The sequence below is a fragment of the Diabrotica virgifera genome, chromosome 5 (genome assembly GCF_917563875.1).
Source record: "Diabrotica virgifera virgifera chromosome 5, PGI_DIABVI_V3a".
NCBI classification, from domain to species: Eukaryota; Metazoa; Arthropoda; class Insecta; order Coleoptera; family Chrysomelidae; genus Diabrotica; species Diabrotica virgifera.
In genome coordinates, this window is record NC_065447.1 from 174,814,694 (window position 1) to 174,835,492 (window position 20,799).

Below are 20,799 nucleotides of genomic sequence, written 5' to 3' on the forward strand. Positions count from 1 at the left end.
GTTATATTTAGATAGGAAATTTAACCAGGAACAATTTTTATGTAGACGTGTTTGTACCAACAGTGCATAGAATTCACCCTAATGTAACCTGTGCCCAGGGACTAATTCACCCATTTCTCAAAAATGCACCCCTTTAAATGGTAGCACTCCGCGGTTTTTTTATATATAGAGATTCATTGACCATAGGAAATAATAAAACCCCGTTAACGTTGTAGTTCCTTTCTATAGTACATAATCAATTGCCTAACATGAGCAAATCTTTTTTTCTGCTTCATGTATTATGATCTTGCTACTGAGGTTAGTAAACATTATGGGCACTCTAACTTTCGAAGCAACTGCTTGTAAGAGTTGTTTTGAGCTACAGTCGTAGCAATATCTTAACTTTTTAAGTCCGAGTAAGATATTCGTCTTCTTCCTACACTGATCAGGACTCAAGATTTTTGTTATACGCATTATATACTCAAAATCTTACAGCTTTCTTACTTTAATTGTCCTTTCAACTTTATTTTCTTTATTCGTGGGTCTTATATGAGCTATATTTATCTTTTTCCTTACTCTGGGTATTTGAAAGAATAAGTATCTTTTATCACCTTTCGATTCAGCAGTCATGATTCAATAATTCAATCGCATATATGAGAGAGTATGGGACCGTGCAAGTTCGGAAGAGTGACACCTAGTGCCATAGCATCAGCAACATTTTTAGCACTTTTAATTATATTGGCCAATTACATTGGTCCTGGTTACTGGATAATTGTCAATGCCCTAGCCCCAAAAAAAAATAAGAAGAAAAAGTACGTTTGAGGTTATGTTATTAAAAGGTAAACATTGTATATAGTAAATAAAATAAATTATTAAGATGCAGTACCACAAGCAAAATACGATTAATTAAATTTACTTTAATAATTGTATATATATTGCATATACAGCCACATACAATTTTTACAATTTATAATCCCATTTATAATTTACAATTCCATTTTCTTCAATGACAGTAGGTATGAAATATACGTCAATTTCACACTTTGAATTGACAATACATATGAATTATTTAAGAAATATCTGTTATAGACTAAGAGCCGCTATAGGTGAAATTTCTTAATCATTTTAGGCACGATGGGAGCCTATAACTTTAATAGTAGAACCTAAAAGAAAACGTTTGAACACTGTGCCGTCACTTTTCAGTGGCACATGCGTCGACAGTGGCGCATCAAACTTTCCACTTATGGACGGGATAAATAAATTAAAAGTTACCCTCCCTTACTAACAGAATTAATTTTTTTTATTTTTTTAAGTTTTATGTGATTAACACATAGGATTCAGCGTAATTTTAACCCACCACCCCCTTCCTCCTGCCCCCACCATCAAAAACTTCATTTTTCCTTTTTATTTTTTTTTTTTTGGTGGGATGCAATCAATTTTAAAATTTCAAAAAATTCACACGCATAGCTAAGGCTTTTATAAAACATGCCTATTTTTTATAGACCCATAGGTAGAGTGTATATAACCTCAAAAAATTAAAAGAATTTTTTTTTCCAAAAAGCGTATAACTTTTTTTGAGGAATAGCTACAGGTCTAATTTTTTCTTAATCTTGTGTGTTTTATCAAATACTATATTTTTAATTTTTTTCAGATTTTTCCGTAAGGCTCCCTACCTTCAAAAATCCGAAAAACTGTTTTTTGGGGGGTTTTGGAGGATTTTCCCTATTTTATAGACTTCATAATATATCAAATCATTTTGTTCTTATAGGTTATATGTAACTTGAAGTAACTGAGTCCTTTAGAATATTTTAAAATTGGAAAAACACGTTCAAACCCCCCAAAACCCCCTTAAAAACAGTTTTTTGGATTTTTGAAGGTTACCAGCGTTACAGAAAAATCTGAAAAAAATCAAAAATATAGTGTTTGATAAAATACACAAGACTAAGAAAAAATTAGATCTGCAGCTATCCCCAAAAAAAAGTTATATACTTTTTTCCAAAAAAAAAAAAATTTTGAGGTTATGTACACTCAACCTACAGGTCTATAAAAAATAGACGTGTTTTATAAAAGCCTTAACTATGTGTGTGAATTTTTTGAAATTTTAAAATTGATTGCATCCCACAAAAAAAAAATAAAATCGAAAAATAAAGTTTTTGATGGTGACTGCAGGGAGAAGGGGGTGGTGGGTTAAAATTACGATGAATCTTATGTCTTAATCGCATAGAACTTAAAAAAATAAAAAAAAATTAAATTCTGGTAATGAGGGCGGGTATTTTTTAATTTATGTATCCCGTCCATAAGTGGAAAGTTTGATGCGCCACTGTAGACGCATGTGCCACTAAAAAGTGACGGCACAGTGCTCAAACGTTTTCTTTTAGGTTCTACTATTTAAGTTATAGGGTCCCGTGGGTCCCGTCGTGCCTAAAATGATTAAGAAATTTCACCTATAGCGGCTCTTAGTCTATTAAGAACGATGGAAGATTTCTCCACTAATTGTATTTTTAAAGCTAATGTCAAATATTTGATACAAAGATCTTTTTCAATTTATATAAAGTTGGCATTTGTTTCTTCAATTCTATCTTTTTAAGTCGATATTTTCTGTTATCAGTGTTCCCAATGTTACAACTAATGTATTGTCCTTTTCATGATCATTTTTCAGTGCGTAACAAATTCAGTGTAACATTTTAGTTATATCTGACAGTTGTCACATTTTATTTTCAATCTGGAATAAAAACAAATCAAATGTGATTCTTGCATTTATAAAATGGTATTTTCTTTGATTTGTATAGTCTTATAAATTATACAGATTATATTTGTAATATTATTATCTAATTAAAAAAAAATATTTTTTTATTATGGCGCCATCTATCGACAACTAGAATAACTAGAATAAATGTTATAAAAATGTCACCGACGAAATGTAATCACCGACGTGCCTTTTCTTCTGTCACATACAATTTAATGCGTTAGAAAGAAATCGAAAAACTGTGACGCACTGAAAGATGATCATGAGAAATACTGTAGTATGCTTCATTTGTCATAAAATTTAATTTTAGTTTCTTAAAAACATTTTCATTTAATTTCTACCATAGACACTTCCATTTATGGTAGCTGTAAACACTCCCCATTGACAAACTGTCGATTTAAAATTAACCATTTTTCATTTAAATTTAATGAAAAATTTTTCTTGGTAAAAGATTATTTATTTAAAAACCTTAAAAGGGTCACAAATATCACAACAAAACGTTTTCGCTATTTAAAAAGAGCATCATCAGTGTTACCTAAAATATGTATAAAACGTAACTGGTGCCCATACAGAATATTTATTGGTTGGTGGATTCATTTTGAACCTCTGAAGAACCAATTTCCTAAGAAAGTACTCCCCTTGCTTGAAGATTGAGGGTTCTCAATATACTTAATTTTTATTAACCGGAGTTTTGATTTTTAATTAGTACAGTCACAATTACCAGTAAAGTTGTTATTTTTTCATAACAAACATACTGTTTTTTGGTGTTATGGCGAATTTTTCCCGATCTTCTACAAGTTTAAAGAGTTGGTGGACAACGCGGATACCTGTACAAGCTTTGTTCTTCTATGTGGCATTGTATTGTGGCTTTATTAACACAAACAAAATCATTAGAAGTAGCTAAAGAGATTCTGACGGAAGATCTGGAGGTAGGGCTTACAATACCGAGCCAAAATCTCAATACCGGTATTTGGTATTTAAAATTTCAAATACCGGGATCCCGGTATTAAAACCGGTATTATGAATAAAAAATATACACGTTATATTTATACTATCATCAGTTGTTATATCGACTTGTTATTAAATAATATATATTATGAAACCTATTAAATTTTGTTTTGAAATGAGTAGATGTTGTTTATAACATTACATAGAGAGTAGAAATAGAAAGATACAAAAAGTGTGCAAATAGAAAAACTATATATTAATTTGATCCTAGGATAAATTTTGCATATAATAGGATGTACTTTTACTTATGAAATTTGCTATTTGTAAATTATTTTAACTTTAAAATATATTAATACAAAGATTAACTTACTGTGACAAATATTTTATATCGATTACTCTGTATTTAGACCGCTATATATTTTCAATTATTATTAATACCTAATTTAGAAAATAAGTGAGTATAATTTATACACCACAATACACAAAAAAAATGAAAAATATATCTGAAAATCTAAAAACAATTCTGATTAATCTACCCCCTCTCTGGCTCAGTGGTAAGAGCGCCTACCTTTAGATCGAAAGGTCCGAATGGTCGTGAGTTCGAATCTCACCAGGGTCAGAAATTTTTCGTTTATTACAAATTAGTAAATGAAAATAGTTTCTGTCCTTGTGGGATCGGTACGTACCGGAGGGACCGCAGACGTTCGGATACAATTAGCGTCTCTTTGCAAAGACAGTGACGTCGATTTTTCAAAGTAACAAGACACTTACTCAACACACACACTACACATGACACTAGATACCTGACTGCAAAAATTCACCGTATCTATCATGCCAATGGCCATTAGTTGTCGAGGCATTAGCTAAATCTCATTTTATGTATTTGTATAGACGAGATTTAATAATTTGGTTGTAGAAGCTGATATAACCCTTCGCCTTAAATTAACGACATTCACGCTTTTAGAAAGCGCTATACTTGACTTGTATGTGTAATAAACGTGTTTAATAAATATTCTTTACAATGATTTTGGTTGTTTATCTTCAAGAATAATTTCTTGTAATAGCAAAAAATATCTTAGAAGAAAGTTTGTTGTGCATCAATTTATTTTTTATAAATTAAGCTAATACCGAAATACCGGTATTTTTATTATAAATACCGGTATTGAATACCGGACAAAAATCGTCCGGAATCCCGGTATTCGGGATCCCGGAATTCCGGTACTGTAAGCCCTATCTGGAAGTTATGGAAAGTTACTTTAAAATATGGAGACTTCAACCATCTAAAACCGAAGTAACCTGCTTCCAATTAAACAAAAACTTGACTTCAAGAACACTTAACGTTCATTTTGATATTACACGGCATCATCAGTGCTGAGAGACATTCCAACACCACTACACCTTTGACGACTCAATCTTATGACCACAGGATATAAGAATATCATTAACAACACTGCGCTGCCGATACATAACCATATCGAAGATGCAACCAAAAGTCGACTGTGCTCCAGAAAATCTTCCATGCAAAGCCGCAGTCATCGGGTTCAACATGATCACCTAATGGACACATGAATGGTCGGACTCTCAACCAAAAACCTTACATCATAGAGGAAATCCTGGATTTGACCTACCAAGTAAGGCCTGGTGTAAACTTAACTTTATAAGAACTCAACATGGTCGATGTGCATACATATTGCACAGGCGGGATAAGCTACTATCCCCCTCATGTAGCCTCGGCGAGGTCCAATACATCAAGTACATAATGGAGAAGTGTCACCAGCATACCTACGAAGGCAGTCCCCCAGATTTCTCGATTTAGATGTTTGCGTATAAATTAGATATGATTAAGTTTTTTTTTATATCGAGGGTACGAACTTTCGGCTTCAATGCTATTTAAATGGGATTCATTTTTTTCGAATCCTGAGAAAACTAATAAGTAATTTTGAAAAATTTTTTTTTTTTTTTTTTTTATTTATTTAACGTCCTAATTTATTTACAATCTGTAAAACAAGTTACAATAAGTAAATGTTGTGACCACTAGTGTAGGTGACTTGGAGAAAATGATTCAATAATCATTTTCTTTACAAATATTTTACATAGATATAAAATTGTTTGTCTCTGGGAATTACGGCACATATAACTAAAATCGCGATGGTAAATCACTAGGTGTATTTCGTCTAAGTCTCCGTCTGACTGGTTGGCTCATCAGGTTTCTGGCTAGTACATTTGGATGTTGTGCCAGTCTGTCTTCGTATTTCTGTGCAAAGTTGGTAATTTCTTCTTTTACTGTTGAAATTTCTAGATCGCGTCTAATAATAATATTTGCAACATACCATGGGGCATTTGTGATTATTCGAAGAACCTTCGACTGGAACCTCTCCAAGATTTCGATATTGGAGTTTGATGCAGTACCCCAAAGTTGGATCCCGTAAGTCCATATTGGCTTCAAAATTGCTTTGTAGACAAGTACTTTATTTTTCATCGAAAGTGATGATTTGTGACCAATCAGCCAGTAAAGATTGTGTAATTTGAGACCAAGTTGTTTACGCTTCATAAAAATGTGTGTTCTCCAGTTTAATCTTTGGTCTAGATGCATTCCAAGGTATTTGACTGTTGCTTGCTGTTTTAGTTGGTGGTTGTTGATATATACAGGCGGGCAGTGACCTTTACGGTTTGTGAAGGTAATATGAACCGACTTTGTTTCATTTGTTTGAAAACGCCACCGTTTTAACCAAGTTTGCATTTTGTTGAGGCTGGTTTGCAGAAGTTGAGAAGCTATCCGTGGGTCCTGATGTACTGACATCACTGCTGTGTCGTCTGCATATGTAGCTGTAGTGGTTTGAAAGTTTGTTGGTAAGTCTGCTGTGTACAATAGGTATAACACTGGCCCCAGAACACTGCCCTGTGGAACTCCAGATCCAACTGGAAATAGAGACGTGCACTCATCTCTATGTTGTACAAAAAAGTAACGGTTATGGAGGTAGGATTTTAAAATTAGGAAGTGAGTGAGAGGAAGCATATTTTTTAATTTGTATAGAAGGCCTGTGTGCCAGACTTTATCGAATGCTTGCGAGATGTCTAGAAAAGCGGCAGTGCAGTACATTTTGTCTTCCAATGCTTGATTAACAGTTCTGCATATCCGATGAACCTGTTCTATGGTTGCGTGTTGGGATCTGAATCCAAACTGGTGTGCAGGGATTAGTTCTCGATCTGATAGGAGTGGTTGAATTCTTGAGAGTATCAGTTTTTCTAGGATCTTTGACACTATCGGCAGTAAGCTTATGGGTCGATATGATTTGACATTTTCCAGCGGCTTTCCTGGTTTGGGAATTAGTATAATTTTTGCGACTTTCCAGAGGAGAGGGAAATATGCGGTTCTTAATACTGCATTGAATAATTGAGTGAGGTACACAATTCCTTTCCTGGGTAGTTGTTTAATAATTTTACTGGATATAAGATCGAAGCCTGGGGACTTTTTCGATTTAAGATTTTGTATTATTTTGATCACTTCATTTACCTTAAACTTTTCCGGTGGAAGTTCTAACTGGTATGGAAATTCTAAAAATTGTTGGATGGATGCTTCAAAGTTTTGATTATTCTCAGCAGGGAAAGGTTGAAAGACGTCTGTGAGATATTTTGCAAACACTTCTGATTTTTCTTTATTGCTTTTGGCCCATTCGCCGTTTTCTGCGCGAATAGGAGGGTTGCTTGATTGAGGTCGTTTAAATTTTTTCGTAGCCTTCCATAGAGAATAGTCTGTAATTTCTGTTGCTGATAGGTTGCTAAGATATTCTTTAATCCCATCGTTTTTGTAGTTATTTAGGAGAGTTTTAAGTTGAAGTGTAGCCTGGTTGAGTCTGGTTTTGTCCTGAGGCGCGTGCGTTCTTTGCCATGTTTTTCTTAAATATCGTTTTTCTTTGATTTTTTGTCTGATTATGTTTGGTAGCTCTTGTTTCATGAGCGTCGTGTTTTTTAGGGGTGTTGTTTGCCAGATTGCTTCCTGTATAATTACGTTAAAATTTTGTATGGCTTCATCTATTTCATAGTTTGTTTTTAAAGGTATGTTTAGGTTTAGGTTGTCCTCAATCACCCGCCGAAACCTTTCCCAATCCGTATATTTGTTGTCCAGTTTCGGTGGTAGCTGTACCTCAACAAGTTCAGTACTTATCGTGATTAATACAGGCGAGTGATCCGAGGAAAGGTCAAAGCAAGATTCAATTCTTTGCGATCTTTTTGGAATTCCCTTTGTTATGCAGAAGTCAAGTAGATCGGGTATTTTGTTCACGTCGGTTGGCCAATAAGTAGGTTCACCACTGGAAATATACGAGTAGTTGTTACTATTCATAGCCGCTAGAAGCTGTCGTCCTTTTGGGGTGATTAATCTTGATCCCCAATGTGTATGTTTAGAGTTGTAATCTCCTCCAGCCAGGAATCTGTTACCCAATGTTTTAAAAAATTCTTCAAATTGTTCTTTTTTTATCTTGTGTATTGGTGGGCAATAGACTGCAGAGATTGTTAGTGAGCCATGCCAATCTTCAATAACTATGTTAGTAGCCTGCAAGTAGTCTTTTTTAAAGTCATTAGTCTCATAGTGTTTGATATTGTTTTTGATTATAATAGCAGTTCCACCATGGGCTGTACCATCTGGGTGTCTAGTATTGTAAGTTGTGTAGTTAGGTATTTTAAAGTAGCTTCTACTTGTGAAGTGAGTTTCTGATATTAACATTATATCAATTTCGTGACTAATGATGAAAGTTTTTACCTCAAGACAATGTTTGGCAAGCCCGTTGGCGTTCCAAAGTGCAATTTTTAGTAACTTATTCATTTTGTTAAATTATTGACGACTATCGTTAGGAGGTTTAGCAGTGTGGACAGTTGTTCCGCAAATCCTTTAAACATCGATTTTAGTTCAGACAGGTCGTTAGCAGGAGTAGGATGCGTTAAATTTGGTGCTTGCAAAGTATTCTGAGATGTGCTTGCTTGAGGTAGTTGGTTTGTTACTGCTTGTGAGTAGCTAATGCCTGGATTGATGGTTCTTCCAATATTACTCGTTAGTGGGGTTGTAGGTTGTTTTTGCCGTAGGGTTGGATATGTTTTTTTCTGCAGTTCCTTATATATAGTACATCCTTTATAATTTGCCGGGTGGTTTCCTTCGCAAAGAATGCACTGAACATCGTCAGATCTTTCTTTTCTTGTACAGTGTTCAGTAGCATGATCTCCGGTGCATTTTACACATCTGGGCCTATGTTGACAGTATTTTTTTGTATGCGCATATCTTTGACATCTACTGCACTGTGGAATTTCCCTCCTTGTGTATGGTGGTTCAAATTTAATTTTGTAGTTTAGCAAGTGTTCAACGTCGTAAATTGTTTTATTATTTTCTGCTGATTTTAAGTCAATGAAGAACATTGATAAAGGTTGCTTAGTTTTGTAATTTTTAATGTTCCACATATTTACTACCGAGTGCCCCAGCTTTTCGATTTCTTCTTTTAATTCTGTCAGATTGGCTGAGTAATGCATGTTTTTTAATACTACTCTGAAGCTGCGTTCGTCACGAGGCCTAAATGTATGGAATTCTGTTTTTTTCTCAGTTAAAGCTTTAGTTATTGTACTATAATTTTCTTTTTCTTTAGGTTGTATTTTAACTTGATCGTGATTTAAAACTTTGATTTCGTATCCATTTTTGGCTATATTATTTAATAGTGTGGTGAGTGGGGTCACATTTTTCACTCCATTTACAAATATGGGAGGTGGTTTTGAGGTTTTTTCAGTTTGAATCTCAGTTCTTTCAGTTTGAACTTCTTCATTTTTTGCTTCGTTATCTGCGTCGTTAGACAACTCCTCAAATCGATTTGATGTATGAACAGGTGAATTTAGCCAGTAGTCATTAATTTTGGTCTGTTTAGTTACTCTGTGTTCAGGGCTAAGTCTGACTCTTTTCCTAGTGTTTTCTACAGTTTTCCATTCTTCGTCTTGGCTAATTTCTTGGCTATTTTTGTTTGGCAAGGCTGGGATATTGCTAAAGTATAGGGGTTGTTGTGTTGTTTGGTAATATGGTGTGGGTAAAACCTGAGGAAATGAAACGTTACCTTGTACTAGTTGGTCGTTGTTGATCTGAACTTGCGGAGCGTACGCCACTGGCTGAGTTGTAAATTGGCCTGGCTGAATCATCGCTGGTGTTGGAACTCCGTATAAATTCTGCTGTGGCTGTGGCTGCATCGGTTGAAACGGCGAAGTAATATTGTAATCCATTTCGCTGAGAGTTTTTTCCGTTTTGTCATTGGAATCACTTTCAATTTATCAATAATAAAAACTGAGTTTATTATTTTTAAAACAAGTACCGGGTCATTCGAATATATGATATTAAAAACACATTAAAATAATTAAAATCACATTAACGGTTACAGTATAAAATATTTTAAAATTTGCTGGACGAAATGCGACCGCTTTGGTCTAAGGTTTGTGGTCGACTGAAAAAAAAAAAAAAAAGAAAAATTTAAACGCAGAATGAAAATTACATTATTACCGAGGGCCGAAAGTCCCTGAAAACTTCTATAATGTTTATTTTAATAAGTTAGAGGGGTGAAAAGCTAAGAGAAAATTTAGTGTGATTTTTAATTTCAAATATCTAATTCAAATGAAACTTTTTATTCATTATAAGGGACTTTCGGTCCTCGGTAATAAAGTAGTCATACATTCTGCGTTTATATTTTTCAAAAATACTTATTAGTTTTCTCAGGATTCGAAAAAAATGATTAAATTTAAAATACATTGAAAATTTTGACAGGCGTCAAAATATTTCTTTCCTTTTAAGAAAAAGAATGAAATATGTTGTAATGTTGGAAAATAAATTTCAGTATTTGAACTAGTTATTTTCCTAACTAGTGTGTAAAGTGATACTTTCACGCACGAGACTGCCGTTGACCCGATCGACGCGATAGCGGAGTTCGGGCAAGCAGTCGAGTGCGGGGAAGACACTTTCCGCATGAGTTAGGAACAATATTTTTTCTAGAGCCGTACGTTTGGAAAAAGCCACAAAAATAGAGTTATATCAATTTTTATTTAGAATAGGTCTGGATCCCGCGTATGAAAAAAAAGTTGATTAATAGCAAGCTGAAAATTTGTTAATAGCTTAAGGGTGTCTAGTCGGACAAACTTTGATATATGGGAACACTGGAACAGGGGCAGTTTTAATTGTGGAACGGGTTAAAAATTTGGAACGGTCAGACCACGAAAACGGCACATGTATTTTGTCCGACAGAACAGATTTAAACTCTCCGAACAGAGATTAAACTCTCATGCAAAAATCAGACTGCTATTTATCACCAAATGGGCGTTTTAATGAGTGGAACATGTAGAATATGTCAAATGACAGGAATTATGACAGGTGATAAATAGCAGTCTGATCTTTACATGAGAGTTTAAGCTCTGTTCGGAGAGTTTAAGTCTATTCTGTCGGACAAAATAAATGTGCCGTTTTCGTGGTCTGACCGTTCCAAATTTTTAACCTGTTCCACAATTAAAACTGCCCTTGTTCCAGTGTTCCCATATATTAAAGTTTATCCGACTAGACACCCTTAAGCTATTAACAAATTTTCAGCTTGCTATTAATCAACTTTTTTTCATACGCGGGATCCAGACCTAGAAGTGAAAATACATAAATTAATTCTTTGACAAGGTTGTCAAAACCAAACTTTCAATATAATGGGTTACCACGACGACGATATTGGTTTCCACGACGACGATTTAAAACCATTGTAATTGTCTACGGATCTGACTTTTAAATATTATGTCAAAATAATTTGATTTCATCGAATTATCAGTAGTAATTGCACAGGAGTTCTGAAATTATTGAATTTTTCCCGAGTGACACTTTGACAGTTTTAATTTCACGAGCCGAAGGCGAGTGAAATTATGTCGAAAGTGTCACGAGAGCAAAAATTCTATATTAATTTCAGAGGTCGAGTGCAATTTGTTTCGATTATTTCATGAATAAAACTGTTCAAAACCAAAATTTTATTGTAATTTATTTATGTAAGTACCATTAAACACACAGTTTTTATAAATATTTGACGATTGACAGTCATCATTTTTATAATTTTTAAAACATTAATTGTCATTAATGTCACTGAATGTATTTTTTCGTAGCAACGAAGGGCATCTGACGTAATATACTTAACGACGGGAGATTATCAAAAATTATCGATTTAATTCAGATTTCTGTAGCTTTCTATTGGTCAGAATCTCCTATGAATGAAATAATCGCGCTAATTTCATTAAAACATGAACACAATAAGATAAATTTGAAATAAAATAGTAAATAATATCTAAATATTAGTTTATTGCATGTATTATAATATATTATAATGCCATATTACAAGGTATTTTACTTTGTACGGCGTGCGGGAAAATTTACTTTCACGCACGCCGTGCGGGAAAGTGCAACTTTCGGAAACGAAATGCGTACGTGAAAGTGGCTCTTTTAGCACGGCCGTATAAAAAAATATGTTTACTCTCATTAACAAGCGAATAGTAAAAAATGCAAAAAACTATAAACGGGGGTTGTCACGCCAAAAAATAACAGTTAAATTATGGTGTTGCTATAGACGCATTGCTAATATGCTGATTTCTGTGTCTGAAAGTAATAACAATGTACGACTGAAAATAGGGAATAATTATTTTCCTAACTAGTGCGGAAAGTGATACTTTCACGCACGAGACTGCCGTTGACCCGAACGACGCGATAGCGGAGTTTGGGCAAGCAGTCGAGTGCGGGGAAGACACGTTCCGCATGAGTTAGGAACAATATTTTTTCTAGGGCCATACATTTGAAAAAAAGCCACAACAAAGAGGGTTATATCAATTTTTATTTAGGAGTGAAAATACACAAATTAATTCTTTGACAAGGTTGTCAAAACCAAACTTTCAATATAATTGGTTACCATGACGACGATATTGATTTCAATGACGACGATTCAAAACCGTGTTCAAAACCATTGTTATTGTCTACTGATTTGACTTTTGAATATTATGTTAAAATAATTCTATTTCAACTAATTATCAGTAGTAATATTGCACAAGAGCTCTAAAATTATTGAATTTTTCAGGAGTGACACTTTGACAATTTCACGAGCCGAAGGCGAGTGAAATTATGCAGTGGTGTCATGGCAAAATTAGCAGTGCGGGAACGCAGTGCCGGAACGCACTGCCAATTTTTGTTTACAAAACCTAAATTCTCTATTATTTTTTTTTCTTTTCTTAACCAGTGCGGGAACGGCGTTCCCACGCGTTCCCACACGATGACACCACTGAAATTATGTCAAAGCAGCGTTTCTCAACCTTTTACCCTTTGCGACCCAATTTTCCATAATTATTTTCACCGCGCCCCCCTCGTACAATAACAATATATCTATGCAATAATATTGTACCTTGAGTATTTTGACAAAAAACAGTAAAATCTTACTTTTTAGTATTGAGTGCGCTCTTTGTGATTATAACTCCTCATTAGTGTTCATGTGTATTTTATTTTTTATTTTGTCAGAATTTTGTTTTGCTTTGAGTTTAGTAAATTATGTAATGTTGTTGGTGTGTATTTTTATATGCTCAGCCCCCCCCCCAATACTAAAAGCGCGCCCCCCTAGGGGGGCGCGCCCCACAGGTTGAGAATCACTGTGTCAAAGTGTCACGTGGAAAAAAATTATATATTAATTTTAGAGATCGAGTGAAATTTGTTGCGATTATTTCAGGAATAAAACTGTTCAAACCGAAAAATTTTATTGAAATTTATTTATGTAAGTACAAATTAGTACAATTAAACACACAGGTGTTATAAATATTTTACGGTTGAAAGTCATCACTTTTATAATTTTTAAAACATTAATTGTCATTAATGTCACTGAATGTATTTTTTCATAGCAACGAAGGGCATCTGACGTAATATACTTGACGACGGGAAATTATCAAAAATTATCAGTTTAATTTAGATTTCTGTAGCTTTCTATTGGTCAGAATCTCCTATGAATGAAATAATCGACTTAATTTTATTAAAACAGTAACAAAATAAGATAAATTTGAAATAAATTAGTAAATAATACCTAACTATTAGTTTATTGCACGTATTATAATATATTATAATGCCATATTACAAGGTATTCTACTTTCCCGCACGCCGTGCGAGAAAATTTACTTTCACGCACGCCGTGCGTGAAATTGCAACTTTCGGAAACAAAATACGTGCAGGAAAGTAGCTCTTTTAGCACGGCCGTAGAAAAGTTAATATTCAGAATTCGTAGGAACTATTTTAAATAGGATGTTACGAATCGCACTAGTATTTGAGCTAGAGATTTCGGGCATTCCTACATTACTCTGTAATCTCAAAATATTAATTAACACTGAATGGAAATTATGGATTGCAACTAGTATGTTCAAATCCGAAGAAACATGTATGGTTTTGAAGATATTCAATGTACTTGATTACATTAACTGTATTTTATAAATACATACCCAATCATTTATTATACACTGAACCAAAAAAGTACGTAAATATAATTAAAAAAACATTGATTCAAAAACGGGGAGCATTAATTTTCGTCCAAAGATCAGTATCGTTGGTCCAATGTAAGTAGATACATTAACTAATGCTCAAAAACATTAAATTCTATGAATTAGTACGTTCATTCAATGTACTTTCTAGTTAAGAATTAATGTACCAATACATTGATTCAATGTACCGATCCATTGATTCAATGTACCGATACATTGATTCAATGTACCGATACATTGATTCTTAACTAGAACATACATTGAATGAACGTACTAATTCATAAAAATTAATGTTTTTGAGCATTAGTTAATGTATCTACATACATTGGACTAATAATACTGATCTTTGGATGAAAATTAATGCTGCCCGTTTTTGAATCAATGTTTTTTTCATTATATTTACGTACTTTTTTGGTTCAGTGAAAAAATGAGGCAAAAATGTATAAAATGGCAATTAATTTTAGCTAATTCTATTGTCTTAGAACTGTTTTAATAAAGTAATATTAATTATAAATAAACACCGTGTAAATTCATCCACAAATCAAAACTTTCCCCGTAAAACAACACTTTTGTTTATGAAAGGCCTTTTGTCAGCTATTTTCAATAATAAAAAAAATATAGTACTGATTTTAAAAAGTGTAACTAACATGATTTATTTTGAGTTTTAAAGTCATTAAAATGTTTCGAAAAATCAGAAAAGTATAAAATCGTTTTTTTTTAACTAAACAATTTTTTCTTGTTTCCCAAAATTTACATTTTGTGACAAGAGGCCTTTCATAAATAAGCGATTCATTCGTCGAATTAGCTTTTCAAAAAATTTACAGAGAACAAAAATTAATTAATACTACATACTCGTAGATTACTAGATACATAATATGTAGGATTGAATAATGAAATAGGTACTTAGATTCAGTAATGTCTTCATGGGTAATCTTTTCAAATAAAAATTTATTTGTTTTATCCTTGATATGACTTTCACACTGAAGAAAGGAGATAATTCTTTGGAAATTGCTGTCCCATCGATCAATAAGTCCATTTCCATTTCCAAATGCCACTCCAAAGTTCATCATCATCAACCCGTACTCGTCCACTGCTGGACATAGGTCTCCCTCAGCTCTTTCCATCTTTCTCTGCTTTGTGCGGCTTGCATTCAGTTGCCGACAATATACGCTTCAGATCGTCAGCCCATCTGGTTGATGGTCGTCCTCTGCTCCGTAGTGCTTCTTCTCGTGGTCTCCACTCGAAAATACGTTTTGTCCATCGGTTGTCTGACAATCTGGCAGTCCAAAGTCCATATCAATCTGCAAAAGTGGAAATAGAAGTACAACTTTTTTTATAGAAATCCAACAAAATAATTTATAAATAGTAAAAAATATATGTAAATACATACCTTAGAAAAATCAACCAAATCACTAGTGCCAAACACCGCTCTTCAAAGTCTGCAGAGTAACTGTCTGCTAGAAGGCTGCAACTGTTGTCACGTGACTTTTTAACACCAATAAAAACACTTATAGAGTGTTAAGAAATGTATCGGTTTATGTACAAAATTATTGCTACAATGTATTGATCATTGATTCAGGTATATTACATTAAAACAATGATTGCGTTACATCAAAACAATGTATTGAGTTATTAATCAAAGTCGAAAACATTGATTTGATGTTACGAAAACATTGATTCAATAAACGAGTTCGTAATTTAAAGAACACTGTACATTAGTGCAACGTTTTATATTCATGAATTTAACGACATAATCCTGATGTATAGTTTCATATATACAATGAACAAATTATTAGTATTATGAAAACAGTCATTGGATGGATAAAACGATTCATTGCATTAATGATTCTATTTATTATTTTTTAATGAATAGAATTACGTTGTAATAATGAATATGGTCATTACTTAATGACTACGTGTTTATATTATTAACGAAATTTTCATTGAATCAATGTAAAAAAAAGTCAATGATTGGCGTTCATTGGTACTATGTACAATATTTTTTTCAGTGTAGTATTATCTTTATATGGGATTAAGCCACAATTGTGGGTGTAATGAAAATTACATTTCTTAATTAAATACTGTTTGACGTTTCGATTTCCACTCCGGAAATCGTCCTCGGAAAATTAGGTTCAAAAATTGGGGGAAAATTTAATATCATAACCTGATCTTTTTAGGTTATGTGTACTTTCCATACAAATGAAATTTTGGTCTCGATCTTTTGGACTTTAGCAATCTGTGGTCGAAAAACCATTGTTTGAAATGATGTTACTGCCACCAGGGTTATCAAAATCTGACTGTTTTAGTTTATTTTTTTTGTGTTAGTTTTTTTGTGTGATCTGTATCGTAGATGTGATCTGTTTCGTAAAAACCAAATTTAAAACTAACATTAAATTCCATTACTAATTAATAATAATTTACAAACTTCACAGTAAAATATATATTTATCAATGCTTAACTTCAAATTGTGAGAACCAAAAATGTCAGGTGAAGCCGCTAAGTGTCGCGTCAGTCATGTGCGGATTGAAAAATGACAATGAGCATTATAATGAAAAGAAAGAGAGACTGAGAAGGGGTGGAAAATGGATGGAGGATGGTGCAGTTCATAAGGGAGCGGAGTGGAGTTGATGTGACGAATGAAGAACTCCCTTCGGGTCGTGAAATTAAAACTGTCAAAGTGTCACTTGGAATACAAATCGATAATTTTAGAGCTCTCGTGTAATTACTACTGATAATTTTTTTCGATAATTTCCCGTCGTCAAGTATTGCGTCAGACGCCCTTCATTGCTACGCAAAAATACATTCAGTGACATGAATGACAATTAATGTCTTACAACTTGTCACAGAGAACACGAAGAAACAGGTTTAGCAAATATTCAGGCGAAGATATCAATATGATATTAGTTAGAATGATTTAAAAAAGATAATTTTATTCATGAAATAATAATCTTACCAAATTACACTCGAGCTCTTAAATTATCGATTTGTTTTGCCCTCGTGACACTTTGATATAATTTCACTCCCCTTAAAACTGTCAACGTGTCACTCGGGATACAAATCGATAATTCTAGAGCTCTCGTGTAATTAATACTGATAATTTGGCTTAGCAATGTGTTGAATTGAGTAAAATAAGTAAATATGTATATCATAATTTACATTTCTTTCCGTTATTGTTTCATATTAGGTTTGTTCTGGCATCACTTTCAAACTGTTTGAAACCATCAGCGAATAGTGGACCAGCGCGAGTAGAGGGGATAGCACTGGTGACTGTATTATGTTCTCTCACTGACCAACTGTTTGCTGACGGTTTCTGACTAGTTTGACTGTTTGCTAGAACAAACCTATTATAAACAATTCCAGAATTTGGTTTCATTTTTCTTTTTGTTGTTCTGAAGCTATTTCCTTGTGGCATTTTTATAATCAACTATTTTTAATGGGAATAGGCCACAATTTTACCAAAAAAAATGATTTTATTAACGTTTCGAAGCCCAAATCGGGTTTCGTTGTCAAAATACAAAATGCTACTAAAATAAACAAAAATGTTGTTGCTAAGTAAAAAAATTCTTCTAATAATTTATTTAATCTGACTCATTTATATTGGCAATTCAGACGTATATTGTACATTTTAAAGTAGAAGACTTAAAAATGACATCGCCAATATTTATGAGTTGAGTTCCTGGGACGACTTTACTAAAAGATAGTTCATTCGATTACATGAAATCAATCCCAACTCAAGAATATCCGTCACAAAAAAATCATAGCATATGATCTGTCTTTAAAAAGACAACCAAATACTTACGATGTCGGGATAGTATCACGAGGTTTTTTTCCTGGTTTTCCCTCGTGATTTACTATGGAATCTCTAACGCGAGAATTTTACTGTCATCGTTGCATTTGGTTATCTTTTTAAAGACAGATCATATGCTATGATTTTTTTGTGACGGATATTCTTAAGTTAAGATTGATTTCATGTAATCGAATGATCTATCTTTTAGTAAAGTCGTCCCTGGAACGCAACTCATAAATATTGGCGATATCATTTTAAAGTCTTCTACTTTAAAATGTATAATATACGTCTGAATTGCCAATATGAATGAGTCAGATTAAATAAATTATTAGAAGAATTTTTTACTTAGCAACAACATTTTTGTTTATTTTAGTAGTATTTTGTATTTTGACAACGAAACCCGATTTGGGCTTCGAAACGTTAATAAAATCATTTTTTGGTAAAATTGTGGCTTATAACCATTAAAAATAGTTGATTTTTCTTTTTGTATTTTTGTTTTCTTTTTTTCGTTTGCATAAAGTTCTATTTCGTTAAGTTCATTTTTAAGGAAATTTCTTTTTTATCCTTTTTTAAATTAGGTACATAGATTCTTCTACATAATCATCAACAGTACGACAGTTCTATCGTAGAGCCTCGAGCTTCCAAAGTTTATTTCGCCTTTCGCCCGAGCTATCCATTGCCAACCATTGCCAATTTGCTGCATCTACTTTTCTAGCATCTTCGTCTACACCTACACCATCCCTTAATCCTCTGAATATGTAGGTAGTTAGGCGACCATGTAGGATACTCTAAAATTTTTGTATACTTTGTTAAGAAGGGTTATACTCTTATACTTTCTGCGTTCCAATTCATCACCCATTTTGTGTAACAGACAAACAAAATGCGATAAGGTTATTGGTTGCTCACAATTTGGATTTCAAAAAGGCCTGTGTACCAGGGAAGCACTAGTTGCAACCCAAGTGCTAGCTCAGAACTGATACAATCAAAGAAAAGATGTAATGATGTGCTTTATAGATTATGAAAAAGCCTTTGATCGAGTACAACATCATACACTCGTACATAAACTAAAACAACTCAACATACGTCAAAAAGATATTCGTTGCATAGAAGCTCTTTACTGGAATCCAACAGCTGTCGTCAAGGTGGATAATGAAACAACGCAAGCTCAAAAAATTCTCACAGGTGTAAGACAGGGAGGCATTCTCTCCCCACTACTGTTCAATTTATATTCAGAACATATCTTCCAGGAAGCTCTTGAGGAATGCGAAAGCGGCACCAAAGTAAATGGTACCTGGGTCAATAATATTCGATATGCGGATGACTCGGTCTTAATAGCAGACAATATAGAAGACCTCCAAAACCTTCTTAATAAAATTGGAGAACAGAGCAAAAACATGGGACTTAGCATCAACATAAAAAAGACGAAGTTTCTTATAATCAGCCGTCAATTATGTCAACATCAAAATGCAAGACTAGCATATAACAACCAAGATGTAGAGCGCGTAAGAAAATTTAAGTACCAGGGAATCTGACTATGTGAAGACTGGATGTCGGATATGGAAATTAAATGTCGGATAGAAAGGGCCAGAAGTGCATTCATGAAATTCAGAAACGTCTTTACGAACTCTGACTTTGACCTGAACCTAAGACTAAGATTTACGAAATGCTAATATGGTCGGTGCTTATATTATATGGCATGGAAGGATAGACTTTAAAAATAAACACAATGAATAAGCTAGAGGCATTTGAGATGAGGATTTATCGACGAATCCTTAAAGTTCCCTGGACCGCACGAATAACAAATGAAGAAATCCTGAGGAGAATTGGTACAGAACGACAACTGCTATGCACAATTAAACATAGAAAAACGGCATACCTGGGACACCTAATTAGAAACGAAAGATACCAGTTTCTGCAAAACTTAATTGAAGGAAAGATCGAAGGAAAAAGGGGAGCGATCAGGAAGAAAATATCATGGCTCCGTAATGTCAAACAATGGACAGGACTAAGAAACATAGGAGACCTAATACATACTGCAAGGGTTAGAGAAAAATGGTCAAACGTGATCGCGAACATCCATTAATGGATGGTATAAGAAGAAGAAGAAGACAAACAATTCCAATATTGCACTCTTCCTTCTTCTTCTCGTAGCACTACAGCCCCGGGTGGGTTTTGGCTGACTTCACAACTCGCTTCCATCTCGAACGGTCGTCAATGATAGTTGGGTCAGTGGGTAGCCCCGTTGTTCTTAAATCTGAACATATATAATGGACGGCGTTGTGCAGAAAGCTACCAACCGTCAGTGGTGACAAACTGATATAATCAAGTGTAATGTTTTTATTAATTTAAAAAAATCTGTATGTAAGGTGCCAGTGGGGGATTGCGTCTATGCGCAGTATTATAGTCGGTGTATGAGAGAGAAAGTATTCGAAATAATGAAATAATATGAAATTTGTTATTTCATTATTTCGAATACTTTCTCTCTTATGTATCGACTATAATACTGCGCATAGACGCCATCCCCCACAGGCACCTTTAGAATCTGTGCTCTATACTACTTTGTAACTTTTTTTGACTGTGGTTAGGTATTTTGGTATTTTGTATATGTTTAAATATTTTAATTATAAAATAAAAAAGAGAAATGGCAACTTTCTGTGGATTGGTAGGCTTTTGCATTTTGCAAAGTGAGAAATTAATACCAACATTATTAAATAAAAACGAAACTTAAGTTGAAAAAATTATTTTTATTTGCCGAAAAGGTAAGGTTATGAATATCCAACGTACTAATTTAATAAATTGT